Below are 15,312 nucleotides of genomic sequence, written 5' to 3' on the forward strand. Positions count from 1 at the left end.
TGAATACAGACATAACCTTGGAGATACTGTGGTTGGTTTCCAGACTGGAGTCCAGACTGCCGCAATAAAATGAATATCGAAGTAAACAAGTCATGTGAATTGTTTGGTTTCCCAGTGCATATAAAAGTTATGTTTACACTATACTGTAATCTATTACATGTACAGTAGCTTTTATGTCTTAAAAAATAATATGCATACCTTAATTGAAAAATATTGTATCGCTAAGGTATGCTAACCATCATGTGAGCCTTCAGCAAGTGGTAATCATTTTGCTGGTAGAGTGTCTTGTCACGATGTTGATGCCTGCTGGCTGATCAGAATGGTGGTTGCTGAAGGCTTGGGTGGCTATGGAAATTTCTTAGAATAAGACAACAATGAAGTTTGCTGTATTGATTGACTCTTTCTTTCATGAAAAATTTCTCTTTAGCATGCAATACTGTTTGATAGCATTTTGCCCGCAGTAGAATTTCTTTCAAAATTGTAGTCAGTCCTCTCAAACCCTGCCACTGCTTTATCAACTAAGTTTATGTAATATTCTAAATCTTTTGTTGTTATTTCAACAATCTCTACGGCATCTTCACCAGGAGAAGAAACCACTTTTTTCCCTCATCCATAAGAACCAACTTCTCATCTGTTAAATTTCATGAGACTGCAGCTGTTCAGTCACATCTTCAAGCTCCACTTCTAATTCTAGTTCTCCTGCTGTTTCCACCACATCTGCATGTATTCCCTCCACTGAAGTTTTGAATCCCTCAAAGTCATCTATGCGGATTGGAATCAACTTCTTCCAAACTCCTGTGTATGTTGATATTTTGGCCTCGTCCCATGAATCATGAATGTTCTTAATGGCATCTAGAATGGTGAATTTTTTCTGGAGGGTTTTTTTTTAAATTGAAGTATAAACAATTTACAATGTCGTGTTAATTTCTGGTATATAGCATAGTGGTTCATTTATATATATTGCTATGACTAGGACTTCCAATACTATACTGAATATATATATATTCCTTCTCATATTCTTTTTCACTATAGGCTGTTACAAGATATTGAATATAGTTCCCTGTGCTATACAGTACGACCTTGTTATTTTTCTGTTTTATATATAGCAGTTAGTATCTGCAAATCTTGAACTCCCAGTTTGTCCCTCCACCCTCTCCTCTCCTTTCTGGTAGCTATAGCAAAAATATGTCTAATGTCTATGAATTTCTGAAAATTTCTGTGTCTTAGTCTGTTTCTGTTTTGTAAATAAGTTTATTTGTGCCCTTTTTAAAAATTCCACATGTAAGCTATTATATGATGTTTTTCTCTTTCTGGCTTACTTCACTTAGTATGACAATCTTCAGGCCCATCCATGTTGCTGCAAATGGCATTTATTTTTACAGCTTAGTAGTATTCCATTGTATATATATACCACAACTTCTTTATCCAGTCATCTGTCAGTGGACATTTAGGTTGCTTCCATGTCTTGGCTATTGTGAATAGTGCTGCTGTGAACATGCATGTATCATTTTGAATTAGAGTTTCCTTTGGATATATGCCCAGGAGTGGAATTGCTGGATCATGGGGTAAGTCTATGGTGGGATATTCAGCACAGGGAACTATATTCAATATCTTATAATAGCCTATAATGAAAAAGAATATGAAAAGGAATATATATATATGTATAACTGAATCACTATGCTGATTAACACAACATTGTAAACCAACTATACTTCAATTTTAAAAAAACCCTCTTTTCAGTTTTTTAAGGATGCTTCATACTTTTTACCATAATGCCTGCATCAAACTACATTCCCACCAACAGCATAGGAGGGTTCCCTTTTCTCCACAGCCTCTCCATTTTTCGTTTGTGGACTTTTTAATGATGGCCATTCTGACTGATGTGAGGTGATACCTCATTGTACTTTTGATTTGCATTTCTCTGATAATTAGCAATATTGTCCATTTTTTCATGTGCCTGTTGGCCATTTGTATGTCTTTAGTGGAGAAATGTTTGTTTAGGTCTTCTGCCCATTTTTGGATTGGGTTTTTTGTTTTGGGTTTTGTTTTGTTTTTTTTTTTTTGAGTTGCATGAGCTGTTTGTATATTCTGGAAATTAAGCCCTTGTCAGTCTTATCATTTGTAAATATTTTCTCTCATTCCATAGATTGTCTTTTCATTTTGTTTATGGTTTATGTTTATACATTTAATTAGGTCCCATTTCTTTATTTTTGCTTTTGTTTCTATTGCCTCTATAGACTGCCTTAGGAGAACATTGCTAAGCTTTATGTCAAAAAATGTTTTGCCTATGTTCTCTTCTAGGAGGTTTATGGTGTCTTGTCTTATGTTTAAGTCTTTAAGCCATTTTGAGTTTATTTTTGTGTGTGGTGTGAAGGAGTGTTCTAATTTTATTGATTTACATGGGGCCGTGCAGCTTTTCCAACACTATTTGTTGAAGAGATTGTCTTTTCTCCATTATATATTCTTGCCTCCTTTGTCAAAGATTAGTTGACCATAGGTGTATGGATTTATTTCTGGACTCTCTATTTTGATCCATTGGTTCATATGTCTGTATTTGTGCCAATCCCATGCTGTTTTAATTACTGTAGCTCTGTAGTATTGTCTGAAATCTAGGAGTGTTATTCCTCCAGCTTCATTCTTTTTCTTCAGCATTGGCAATTTCTTTGGCAATTCTGGGTCTTTTGTGATCCCATAAAAATTTTAGGATTATTTGTTCTAGTTCTGTAAAAAATGTTACGGATAATTTGATAGGGATTGCATTAAATCTGTCGATTGCTTTGCGTAGTATGGCCATTTTAACAATGTTAATTCTTCTGATCCAAAGCATGGGATATTTTTCATTTCTGTAAGTCATCTTTAATTTCCTTAATCAATGTTTTATAGTTCTCCACATATAAGTCTTTTTACCTCCTTGGTCAGATTTATTCCTAAGTAATTTTTTTTGGGGGGTGCAATTTTAAAAGAGATTTTTTTTTACTTTACTTTTCTGATCTTTCATTGTTTGTGTAAAGAAATGAAACAGATTTCTGTAAGTTAATCTTGTGTCCTTCTACCTTGCTGAATTTGTTTATCAGCTCTAGTAGTTTTTGTGTAGAGTCTTTAAGGTTTTCTATATATAGTAACATGTCATCTGCATATAGTGACAATTTTACCTCTTCTCTTTCTATCTGGATCCATTTTATTTCTTTTCCTTGTTTGATTGCTATGACTAGGACTTCCAATACTATACTGAATAGAAGTGATGAGAGTGGGCATCCTCATCTTGTCCCAGATTTTAGCAGGAAGGCTTTCAACTTTTCACTGTTGAGTATTATGTTGGCTGTGGGTTTGTCATAAATAGCTTTTATTATGTTGAGATATGTTCCCTTTATACCCACTTTGGTAAGAGTTTTTCATCATAAATGGATGTTGAATTTTATCAAATGTTTTTTCTATATTTATTGAGATAATCATGTGATTCATGTCCTTTCTTTTGTTGATGTAGTGTATCACATTGATTGACTTGCCTATGTTGAACCATCCTTCTGTCCCTGGGATAAATCCAACTTGATCATAGCTTATGGTTCTTTTTTTATGTGTTGTTAGATTCTGTTTGCTAATATTTTGTTGAGAGTTTTTGCATCTATGTTCATAAGTGATATTGGCCTGTAATTTTCTTTTTTGGTAGTGTCTTTGTTAGGTTTTGGTACCAGGGTGATGGTGGCTTCATAGAATGAGTTTGGGAGTGTTTGCTCCTATTTAGTCTTTTGGAAGAGTTTGAGAGGGATCAGTATAAGTTCTTCTTTGTATGTTTGATAGAATTCCCCTGTGAAGCTATTTGGTCCTGGACTGTTGTTTGCAGGGAGGTTTTTTTAATTACTGATTCTGTTTCACTTCTAGTGATCAATCTGTTCAGATTATCTATTTCTTCTTGATTGAGTTTTAGTGGACTGCATGTTTCTAGAAATTTGTCCATTTCTTCTAGGTTGTCCATTTTTTTGCCTTTTCCAGAGAGTTTTCAATTTACTTTGCCCAGATCCATCAGAAGACTCACTACCTATGGCAGCTATAGCCTTATGAAATGTATTTCTTAACTGGTAAGACTTGAAAATTGAAATTACTCTTTGATCCATGAGCTGCAAAAGGGATGTTGTGTTAGCAGGCATGAAAACAATGTGAATCTCATTGTATATCTCCGTCAGAGTCCTTGGGTGACCAGGTGCATTGTCAATGATATTTTGAAAGGAATCTTTTTCTGAGCAGTAGGTCTCAAGAGTGGGCTTAAAATATTCAGTAAACTATATTGTCAACAGATGTACCGTCATCCAGGCTCTGTTTATGGAACACAGGCAGAGTAGATTTAACATAATTCTTAAGGATCCTAGGATTTTCAGAATGGTAAATGAAGATTGGCTTCAACTTTAAGTCACCAGCTGCATTAGCCCTTAACAAGAGAGTCAGCTTGGCCTTTGAAGCTTGGAAACCAATCATTAACTTTTTTTCTCTAGCTATGAAAGTCCTAAATGCCATCTTCTTCTAATATAAGGCTGTTTCATCTACACTGAAAATCTGTTGCTTAGCATAGCCACCTTCATTAATGATCTGAGCTAGATCTTCTGGATAACTTGCTGCAGCTTCTACATCAGCAGTTGTTTCACTTTGCACCTTTATATTATGAAGATGGTTCCTTAAGCCTCATCAGTCAACCTCGGCTAGGTTCATACTTTTCTTCTGCAACTTTCTCACCTCTCTCAGCCTTCATAGAACTGAAGAGAGTTAGGTCCTTGATCTGGATTAGGTTTTGGCTTAAGGGAATGTTGTAGCTGGTTTGATCTTTTATCCAGAGCGCTGAAACATTCTCCATTATCAGCAATAAGACTGTTTCACTTTCTTACCAGTTGTATGCTTACTGGAGTAGCATACTTAACTTACTTTTAATTTCCTTCAAGAACTTTTCTTTGCATTCACAGCTTGGCTAACAGGCACAAGAGGCCTTAGCTTTCAGCCTGTCTCAACTTTTGACATGCTTTCCTCACCAAGCTTAATCATTTCTAGTTTTTTATTTAAAGTGAGAGACAGGGGACTCTTCCTTTCACTTGAACACTTAGAGGTCATTGTAGGGTTATTAGTTGGCCAAATTTCAATATTGTTGTGTCTCAGGGAATAGGGAGGCCCGAGGAAAGGGGGAGAGACAAAGGAATGACCCATCTATGGGGCAGTCAGAACACACACAATATTTATCAATTAAATTCCCCATCTTATGTGAGTGTGGTCTGTGGCACCTCAAAACAATTACAATAGTAACATCAAAGATCACTGATCACAGCTAATATAATATCTGTGATAGTATATATAATAATAATATATAGTTATACATTTAATAATATAATATATAATGTAATATCTCATGAATATAATAATTTAAAAGTTCACAGTATTACAAGAATTATAAAAATGTGATACAGAGACATAAAGTAGCACATGCTGCTGGAAAAATGACACCAGTAGACTTGCACAATGCAGGGTTGCCACAGACCTTCAATTTGTGAAAAACAAACATGATATTAATAACATTCTTGTATATATCTCTTTGTGAACATGTGTAAGAATTTCTCTAGGATCTGTACCTAGAAATACCATTGCTAGGTCATGGAATACGCAACTCTTTACTAGATAATACCAAAATGTTTTCCAAAATGAATGTAGTAATTTACACTCTATTAGCAGAGAGTAAGAGTTTTGGTTGCTCTACATCTTCATCAACACTTATTGTCAAATTTTCTAATTTTTGCCAGAGCAGCAAATGTATAATGGTACCTCTGTACAGCTTCAACTTGCATTTTTGTGATTTCTAAAGCAGTTGAGCATTTTTAAAATGTGTTTGTAGATCCTCTTTTGTTAAGAGAAGAAATACTTATTTAAGTCTTTTGTTCATTTTTCTAATGAGTTGTTTATCTTCTTATTGCTTCTTACTAGTTCTCTATATATTTCAGATACTATTTTATACTATTTTGGTTATTTGTGTTTTAAATGTCTTCTTCCACCTCTCACTATATGGCTTGTCTTTTCACCCCCATTATAGTGTCTTCCCATGAGCAGAAGTTCTTAATTATGGTGTAATTCAGTTTATAAATCTCTTCTATTTTATATTTTGCCTAGATTAAAGGTACGTCCCTACAGGGAATATATGTGTTTATTTCTGTTTGGAGATCCAGATTACTACCAACCCTCCACCATGTTGTGTTAATAGTATTGGTTTCAAGTTTCTAGATCATAGGAGAATTGTAAATTTTAAGCCTAACTCTGTGAGGGCAAGCTTCTAGTTAAAAATTCTCCAAGTAGACTTTTTTTTTTATCACTCAGACCCCAGATCAAGATAGTTAAGATTCTTTATTGTTTCTTTTTACCACTCCTTCACTGAGGATGTAGCTCTTCAAATGTGTTACCTTTATTCCAGTGTCTCAGGTCCAATTTAAACCCACTTGGTGTGTGTTTAAACTTTGTTAAATCTGGGTTCTTCTGAGATACACAAAAGCTCTCAGTGCAGCTACAGCTCTCAGTAATTCCAACCCATCACACTGCTTTCCATACTATATTCTTTTATTGACTTGGAAATTTCTCTTTACTTTCTTGTACACTCAGGTATGCATTTCAAAGGATTTTTGTTACATCTTAACTGTCATTTCTAGGTGTCTTATAGTGGTAGGTTTTCCAGGATAAATGGTTCACAGTATTGTCAGAAATTGAACTTAGGGAATATATCTTCTAGTAATTTTTAAAGAAAAACTGAATGAGGAGTATATTCCATTGGAGTAATTTCATTTCCAGTAGTAACAACCCTATTTTGCCCTAGCATTTGAACAATAGTTTGTGTAGGTTTAGAATTTTTGATTCTATTATTTGCATTTAGTGTTGCAGGTGAGAAATCAAATGCCAGTTTGACTCTCATTTCTTTTAGGAATGAGTCAATTTCTTTCTAGATACTTGTAGGATTTTCTTTTTAATCTTTAAATTTGCATTTTTTAAAGCAGGATAACTCTAAGTTTATTTCTCTTTTCAGTATTTCTCAGTATTAAGTGATCTTTTTAGCCTAACCAGTCAAAACATTGTTTAGCTCAGATAATTTTTATTTAACTTTATTGGTTATTTCTTCCTTTTTATCTTCTATTTTCTTCCTTTAGACTTCATATGACACAGACATTAAATCTACTAACTTTAAAAACTTCTTTGTCTCTTAATTTTTGTCTAAAGCTCCTCTCTCTCTCTCTCCCTCTCTCAATGTTCTAGGAGAATTCTTAAATTTGATATTCTAACCCATTAATTCAGTTTTGGCTGCATTTGTTCTGATATTCAACCTTTTCTCAGAGCTGTTTTTGGCTAGAAGGCAATCATTTTTAATTTCTAAGAGTACTTTCTTGTTCTCTAGTTATTCCATTCTTAAATATTCCAGGATAAAGTTGTTCTCTTTTAATCTCTGTTGAGATAGAGATTAATTTTTTTTAACTCTCTTTTTTTTTAGTAGTAACTTGGTTTCTTTGCTGGTTATTGGTTTTGCTAGTGTAATTTGAGATTTCTCTTTCATGTTGTGGGTATTTCTCAAATATCTGATGATTCTTAAATATCTGTCTTTTAAAAGGAGAGCCTAGATCTGTTGATATTGCAGTTCTGTGGGCCTCTTTGGCACATTAGAGGTCTTTGTTTTCTAGGAAGTTAGTGAAATGGAAGATTTAAATGAATCAGATGGAATGTGCCAACATATAAACATCCCTTCAGCATGTCAAGTTTCCACATCTGTTGTAAGAATTTGAAGTTCCCTGGAGCACTGTCCTGTTCTCTCTTCAGATTTCACTCCCACATTGACAGCACTATCCTGCTTTATTTAGAGAGAAGCTCTTGCCAGCTATACCTGGTATTAATACAATGCCCGTTTACACAGAGCTAAGAACTGGTCCATCTTCCAATCTCTCAGTTAATACTCAACTGACATTTCTTTAGCCTTATTCTTCTACAGCCATCACTGAACTTAGAGTAATGTAAAAGTTTTGTCCAGTCTAACACTTCAGCAGTCTTCTCCTTCTCTAGTGTTCTGTTGCAGATTTTTTAGCAGTTTGGTTTCTATATCACCAAATCCCATTTTCTTTATATTGTGTAAAAATCCCCCAGTTCTTGGTAGCATTGCTGTCTATTCCCTATGTTCTAGCACAGTTATGGATTTATTCTTTGTTATATATACTTCATGAACTTTTTATAAGATTTTGAGAAGGTGGACAGTATGTGCAGCCTGCCATCTTGAACTGGTATTCCAAAGTAAAACATTTTAAATCATAGAATCTCAGGCTCTAGTATTCTTTTAGATGTTGCTCTCCTGGCTCTGCTCTAACTATATCATTTACATGACCCATCTCTTTGTCTGTGTGTAAGGTTAGGGCCACAAATCAAGGGCAAGTTTTTGGGCGGGGGGGATAAAACACAGAAAAAGTGAGAGGGAAAGAAGAGCAAAGGGTAGGAAAGATTCTTTTCCAGTTGGCCAATTAGGACCCAGGTTCTGAGTGATTTCTTTTTTACTCTCAAACTGATCTCTGGAGTCAGAAAATCTGCCCTCACTATATCTAGATTCAGGTGCTTAAGTCCAAACTCAATGGATCAAGCAGGTGATATAATTATCTAGTATTTCCCACCCCTCATTTGTAGTTCTTAACGTTTTGGGGATTTCAATTTTGGGACCCAGCAGAGGCTTCAGTAGACTTTAAGAACATCAACCAATAAAAAAAGAGTAGCTTTGATAGGTCAGACAAAGCATTAAACTAAAAAAAGACCCCATCCTTTCTACTGATTGAAATGGTAACCATTACTCACTTTTCTCCAGAGGAACATTAAACTGGGCCTTTACCAGCTGCCTGACTCATTTTATTTCCTTGCCTAACTAAATATGCTTAAGCCCTAAATTTTAAATGTAAGTACTAAATACAGTGGATTAAAATTTCCAACTCAGGATGACATCATTGAGTAGGGATCTCCTGGGAAAATTCCTCAAAAACAAGTAATAAACTTGCAAAAACTGTCAGAATCAATCTTTGCAGGACACTAGGATCTAGCCAAAAAACTTATAACAACTAGGGGAAAACTTAAGGAGGAAAGAAGCTGCCACATTGTAGTAAGAATGTACTATAGTGTTTTCAATCATTCACTTACCATTCCTCACTCCCCAAATTGGTGGAAGCCATGAAGATGGCAGGTGGTGTACCCTTTGGCAGGTGCAAGTTGCTAGTGCCAGAGGAAATATGGACCTTATTCTCAAAAGAATTGTGGTGATGTTTGCTACTCTGTCTGGTGGCTCCCCCAAGGGTCAGAACAAGGGCTTGCCCTTTGTTTTGCCCAACCCAGAGAGTTCCCATGGCTGGAGAAGCTTCTGGGAGGCTTTTTCTGAAGGTACTTAAAGGCAAAAGTATTGGATGCAGCAGCCTATAGGAAGGGATAATAGGATAAACCCAAAAAGCCTGGGAAGGAAGAAGTTGGAAAATAAGATACATCGGGAACAAGAGCTTTTAAAAGCTCCCATGTGTACTAGGGAATTGAGAAGCCCAAGTGCATGCCCAGGTCTGGATATATGCTCAGAAAGGGACTGAGAAGACCCAGTGCTTTCACTTCCAGCTGACCATCAGGATCCACATGAGCAAGAAGTAAAGGCTAAGGCAGAGATGTAAGTGGCCTGGCTAAGTGTTGAAGAAGTGCCCCAACACAGAGCCAACTGGCAAAGACTGGAAGATTAGTTTTTTTCTTTTTCTTTTTTTTATTCTTGGTGCCAAGCATTTGAGCCAAACTTTGTCAAAACACTAACTGACCATAAAGTTAACGGAACACAGGTTTCAGAGCCACACATGACAAAGATAGCAAACTTTACAAAAATAGTTTAGAAAAGTCATGGAGTATAAAAACAACAACCCACAACAAGCAGCAACAAATACCAGGGACAGAGAGAATCTTATTTCCAGAATTGCTATGATATAGTATTCAAAATACCCAGTTTTATACAGAAAAGGCATAGCAAAGAAACAAGAAATTATGGCCCATTCACAGGAGAAAAAAATGACAGAAAACTTCCCTAAGGAAACTCGAGCATTGAACGTACTAGACAAAGGCTTTAAATCAGCTATCTTAAATATGCTCAGATAGCTAAAGGAACCATGGACAAAGAACTAAAGAAAGCCAAAAGAACAATGTCTCATCAGATAGAGAATATCAATAAAGAGATAGAAATAATGAAAAGGAACCATATAGAAAATTTAGAAATGAAAAGTACAGCAACAAATTAAAAATTCACTGAATAGAAGAAAGAGAAAAGAATGAACAAAATGAACAGAGCTTAAGAGACCTGTGGGATACCATCAAGTATACTAACATAAGCATAACAAGAATGTCAGAAAGAGAGGAGAGGAAAGGTGCAGAAACAATATTTGAAGAAATAATGGCTGAAAAGTTCCCAAATATGATGAAAGACATGAATCTATACATTCAAGAAACTCAACAAACTCCAAACAGGATAAATTCAAATATATTCATGTCAAGATACATTATAGTGAAATTGTTGAATGACAAAGACAAAGAGAATGGTGAAAGCAGGAAAAAAAAAAGCATTTCATTGTGTACAAGAGATCCTCAATAAAGTCCACAAATGACAAATGCTGGAGAGGCTGTGGAGAAAAGGGAACCCTCCCTACACTGCTGGTGGGAATGCAGTTTGCTAAGCCACTGTGGAAAACAGTATGGAGATTCCTCAAAAGACTAGGAATAGACTTACCATATGACCCAGGAATCCCGCTCCTGGGCTTATATCTAGAAGGAACCCTACTTCAGGATGACACCTGCACCCCAATGTTCATAGCAGCACTATTTACAATATCCAAGACATGGAAACAGCCTAAATGTCCATCAACAGATGACTGGATAAAGAAGAGGTGGTGTATTTATACAATGGAATACTATTCAGCCATAAAAACCGACAACATAATGCCATTTGCAGCAACATGGATGCTCCTGGAGAATATCATTCTAAGTGAAGTAAGCCAGAAAGAGAAAGAAAAATACCACATGAGATCGCTCATATGTGGAATCTAAAAAACAAAAACAAAAAAAAAATCATAAATACAAAACAGAAATAGACTCATAGACATAGAATACAAACTTGTGGTTGCCAAGGGGGTGGAGCGTGGGAAGGGATAGACGGGATTTCAAAATTGTAGAATAGATAAACAAGATTATACTGTAAAGCACAGGGAAATATACACAAGATCTTATTGTAGCTCACAGAGAAAAAAATGTGACAATGAATATATATATGTTCATGTATAACTGAAAAATTGTGCTGTACACTGGAATTTGACACAACATTGTAAAATGATTATAAATCAATAAAAAATGTTAAAAAAAAAAAAAAAAGAGAGAGATCCTCAATAAGATTTACAGGTTATTTCTCCTTCAAAAACATGGAAGCCAGAAAGCAGTGGGATGATATATTTAAAGTGTGGGTGGCGGGGAGGTGGAAACCTATCAACTAAGAATGCTATATCCATCAAAATTAACCTTCAAAACTGAAAGAGGAGTTAAGACAGTCCAAGATAAACAAAAACTGTTGGAGGTCATCACTAGTAGTCCTACTGTACAAGAAATGCTAAAGGGAGTCCTTCAGGCTAAAATGAAAGGATACTAGAAAGTAACTTGAAGACGTATGAAGAAATAAAGAACAGTAGTAAACATAGGTAAATATAAAAGTCAAAGTTATTTTAGTTTCTGGTTTTTAACTCCTTATGATTTTTAAATTCTTTAAACAATAATTATAAACATAAGTTAATGGGCATGCAATGTATAAAGATGTAATTTGTGACAACAACATAAAAGGGGAAATGGAGATGAAAGGAACAGAATTTTGTGTACTATTGAAACTAAGTTGGTATTAATTCACACTTTATTATTAGAAAATTCAGATAGGAATTTTAATCCCCTGGTAACCAATAAAGAAAAATACTAAACAATATATAGAAAAAGAAGTGGAAAGGGAATCAAAATGGTACACTATGAAAAAATTTATTTGAATGTGGTAATAGAGAAATTTAGAAACAAAAAAGATACTACATGTAGAAAATAAATAACAAATGGCATAATTGAGTCCTTATCAGTAATTAGTTTATATAAAAACAGATTAACCTCTCTTCAAAAGGCAGAGATTGAAAGAATGGATAAAAGGAACATGACCCAACTATATGCTGCCTACAGGATACTCACTTTAGATCAAAGCCATAAACAGGTTAAAAGTGAAAGGATGGGAAAGATATTTCATACAAGTATTTGTCAAAAGAGAGATGGAGGAGCGATACCAATATTAGACAAAAATTGACTTAAGACAAAAATTGTTACAAGAGACAAAGGACATTGTATATTGATAAAAGGGTCAATCTATCAAGAAGATATAGTAATTATAAACATTACACCACTAACAATAGAGCACCAAAATATTTGAAGCAAAAACTGACAGAATTGAAGTTAGAAATGGATAGTTCTACATTCATTGTTGTAGACTCCAATACTCAATCTACAAAAATGAATAGAAACTAGACAGAGTATCAGTAAGGAAACAGAGGACTTGAGCAACACTGTAAACCAACTAGACCCAACAGATATATATAGAACACTGTACCCAACAATAACAGAATACGCATTTTTCTCAAGTGCACATAGGACCCTTTCCAGGATAGACTATGTGTTAGGTCACAAAAAAAGTCTTAGTAGGTTTTAGAAGACCAAAATCATATAAACTATCTTCTCTGACTACAATGGAGTGACACTATAAATTAATAACAGAAGGAAAACTAGAAAATTAACAAATATGTCAAAATTAAACAACACACTCAAACAATGAGTCAAAGAATAAATTACATGTGAAATTAGAAAAAAACTTTGAGATGAATGATAACAAAAACACAAATACAAACACTTATGGGATTTGGTAAAAGCCGTGCTAACAGCAAAATTTATACTGATGAACACCTACAGTAAAAAAGATGATCACAAATCAATAACCTAACTTTCTGCCTCAAAGAACTTAGAAAAGAAGACCAAGCTATACACAAAATTAGCAAAAAAGAATGGTGTAAAGACTAGAGAAATATGAAAGAGAACAGAAAAACAATAGAGAAAAATCAATGAAGCTGAAAGTTGATTCTTTGGAAAAAAATCCACAAAATTGATAAACCTTTAACAGGGCTGATGAAGTGTGGGCAGGGGAAAGTGGAGAGACTGAAATTATGAAAATCAGAAACGAAAGTAGGAATATTGCTACAGACCTTACAGAAACAGAAAAGGATTATAAGAGAATACTATGAACAATTGTATGCCAACAAATTGGATAACTTAGATGAATTAGAAAAACCTCCTAGAACCACAGAAATTACCAAAACTGACCCAAGAAGAAACTGGAAATCTGAACAGACCTATAACAAGAGATTGAATCAGTATTTTAAAAACTCCCAACACAGAAAAGCCCAGGACCAGATAACTTCACTGGTGAATTCTACCAAGCATTTAAAGAATTAACATCACTCCTTTTCAAGCTCTTCCAGAATAGAATAGAAGGGAACATTTCCTAACTCATTCTATGAGGCTACCATTATTCTGATATTAAAGCCAGATAAAGACATCACAAGAAAAGAAACTAACTTTAGTTTAATTTTCACAAGAAAGTGAAAAGGCAACTCAGAATGTCTGGGGTAGGGAGCAATATTTGAAAGTCCTATACCTAATAAGGGTCCAGTATCTGGAATGTATAAAGAACTCTTAAAATCAACAGCAAAAAGACAAATACTCAATTTAAAAATGAGCAAAGGATTTCAATAGACATTTCTCCAATGAATAGACATTTCTCCAAAGAAGATAGACAGATGGCCAACAAGCACATAAAAAGATGCTCAATATCAATAGGGAAATGTAAATAAAAACCACAATGAGATCCCACTCCACACCCATTAGGATTGCTACCATTTTTCATGGAAAATAGCAAATACTGGTGGGAATATGAAGAAACTGAAACCCTTGTACATTGCTGTTGAAAATGTAAGGTGATACAGCTACTGTGGAAAATAGTTTGTCAGATCCTCAAAAAGTTAACTATAGAATTACCATATGATCCAACAATTCTACTCCTAGGTATATACCAAAAAGAACTGAAAATAGATAATCAAACAAAAACTTTTACACAAACATTAATAGCAGCACTATACACGTTAGCCACAGATGGAAACAACCCAAACTTCCACCAGCTGATGAAGGGATAAACAAAATGTGGCCTCTTCATCAAATGAAAGATTATTCAGTCATAGAAAGGAATGAAGCATTGATAACATGCTACAACAGCATTATGCTAAATGAAAGAAGCCAGACATAAAAGGTAACATATAATTCACACATTATATGAAATATCCAGAATAGGTAAATCCATAGAGACAGGAAACATTAGTTGTTATCAGACGATGGGGGAAAGAGAAATAGTGAATGACTTCTTAATGATATGGGGTTTCTTTTGGAGGTGATGAAAGTATTTTGGAACTAAATAGAGATGGTGGTTGTACAATATTGTGAATGAGCTAAATATCACTGAATTGTATACTTTAAAATTGTTTTTAAATCATTACTTTTAATTGACACAACATTGTAAACTGACTATAACTCAATAAAGTAAAAAATTAGAAATGATTACTTTTATGTTAGGTACATTTTACCTCAGTTTTAAAAGATTGAAGCTATATCTGACTCCAGAGCCAGAATTTTTATACTGAACAGTATCCTGCTTTGCAGAATGCTGTTATTATAGCTACCATTATCAAATAGTAGCCACCAGAAGTGGCTTTGATTTCAATATCTAAGAGTCTTATGAAATAAACATTCAATAATTCCAGCTCTGTTCTAATGCTCCTACTTGCTGGGGCATAGAAGTGGGTAGAATAGAGGCTCTGCCCATGAGCTGCTAACATCTGGGTTTCCACTAGCAGTTGTGGGTCAAGGCAAAGTACAACTAGAAGCCTCTGGCCCATTCTTCTTCCCTTCCCAACCCCCTCACCCTGTCCCATACCTCATAAGCATGTGTGTGGAAAACCCAAACCACACAACCAAGCTCCATACACACACACACACACACACACACACACACACACAACTTGCACACGTCTGCTCTTTGGGCACACAGTTGCCTGTGGGAGCTATGGAGGCCTTAACAGTGGACTCAATCTTTTGGACAGAGGAGTTTAGAGTCCTGGATATGTGACATGTTATTTAAAGTAGGAGAGA

At 34.9% G+C, this 15,312-nt stretch overlaps 1 protein-coding gene and 2 pseudogenes across 1 annotated transcript in view; all 3 read right to left on the reverse strand.

The window, feature by feature from the left end:
* TRIM69 (tripartite motif containing 69) overlaps positions 1 to 15,312 on the reverse strand; it is a 48,860-nt gene that overhangs the window by 14,575 nt on the left and 18,973 nt on the right. The gene's annotated exons all lie outside the window — the stretch shown is intronic.
* Positions 232 to 1,840, reverse strand: LOC135321362 (tigger transposable element-derived protein 1-like; annotated as a pseudogene).
* On the reverse strand, positions 1,038 to 5,266 carry LOC135321278 (tigger transposable element-derived protein 1-like; annotated as a pseudogene).

Source organism: Camelus dromedarius, chromosome 5, assembly GCF_036321535.1.
Source record: "Camelus dromedarius isolate mCamDro1 chromosome 5, mCamDro1.pat, whole genome shotgun sequence".
Classification (NCBI taxonomy): domain Eukaryota; kingdom Metazoa; phylum Chordata; class Mammalia; order Artiodactyla; family Camelidae; genus Camelus; species Camelus dromedarius.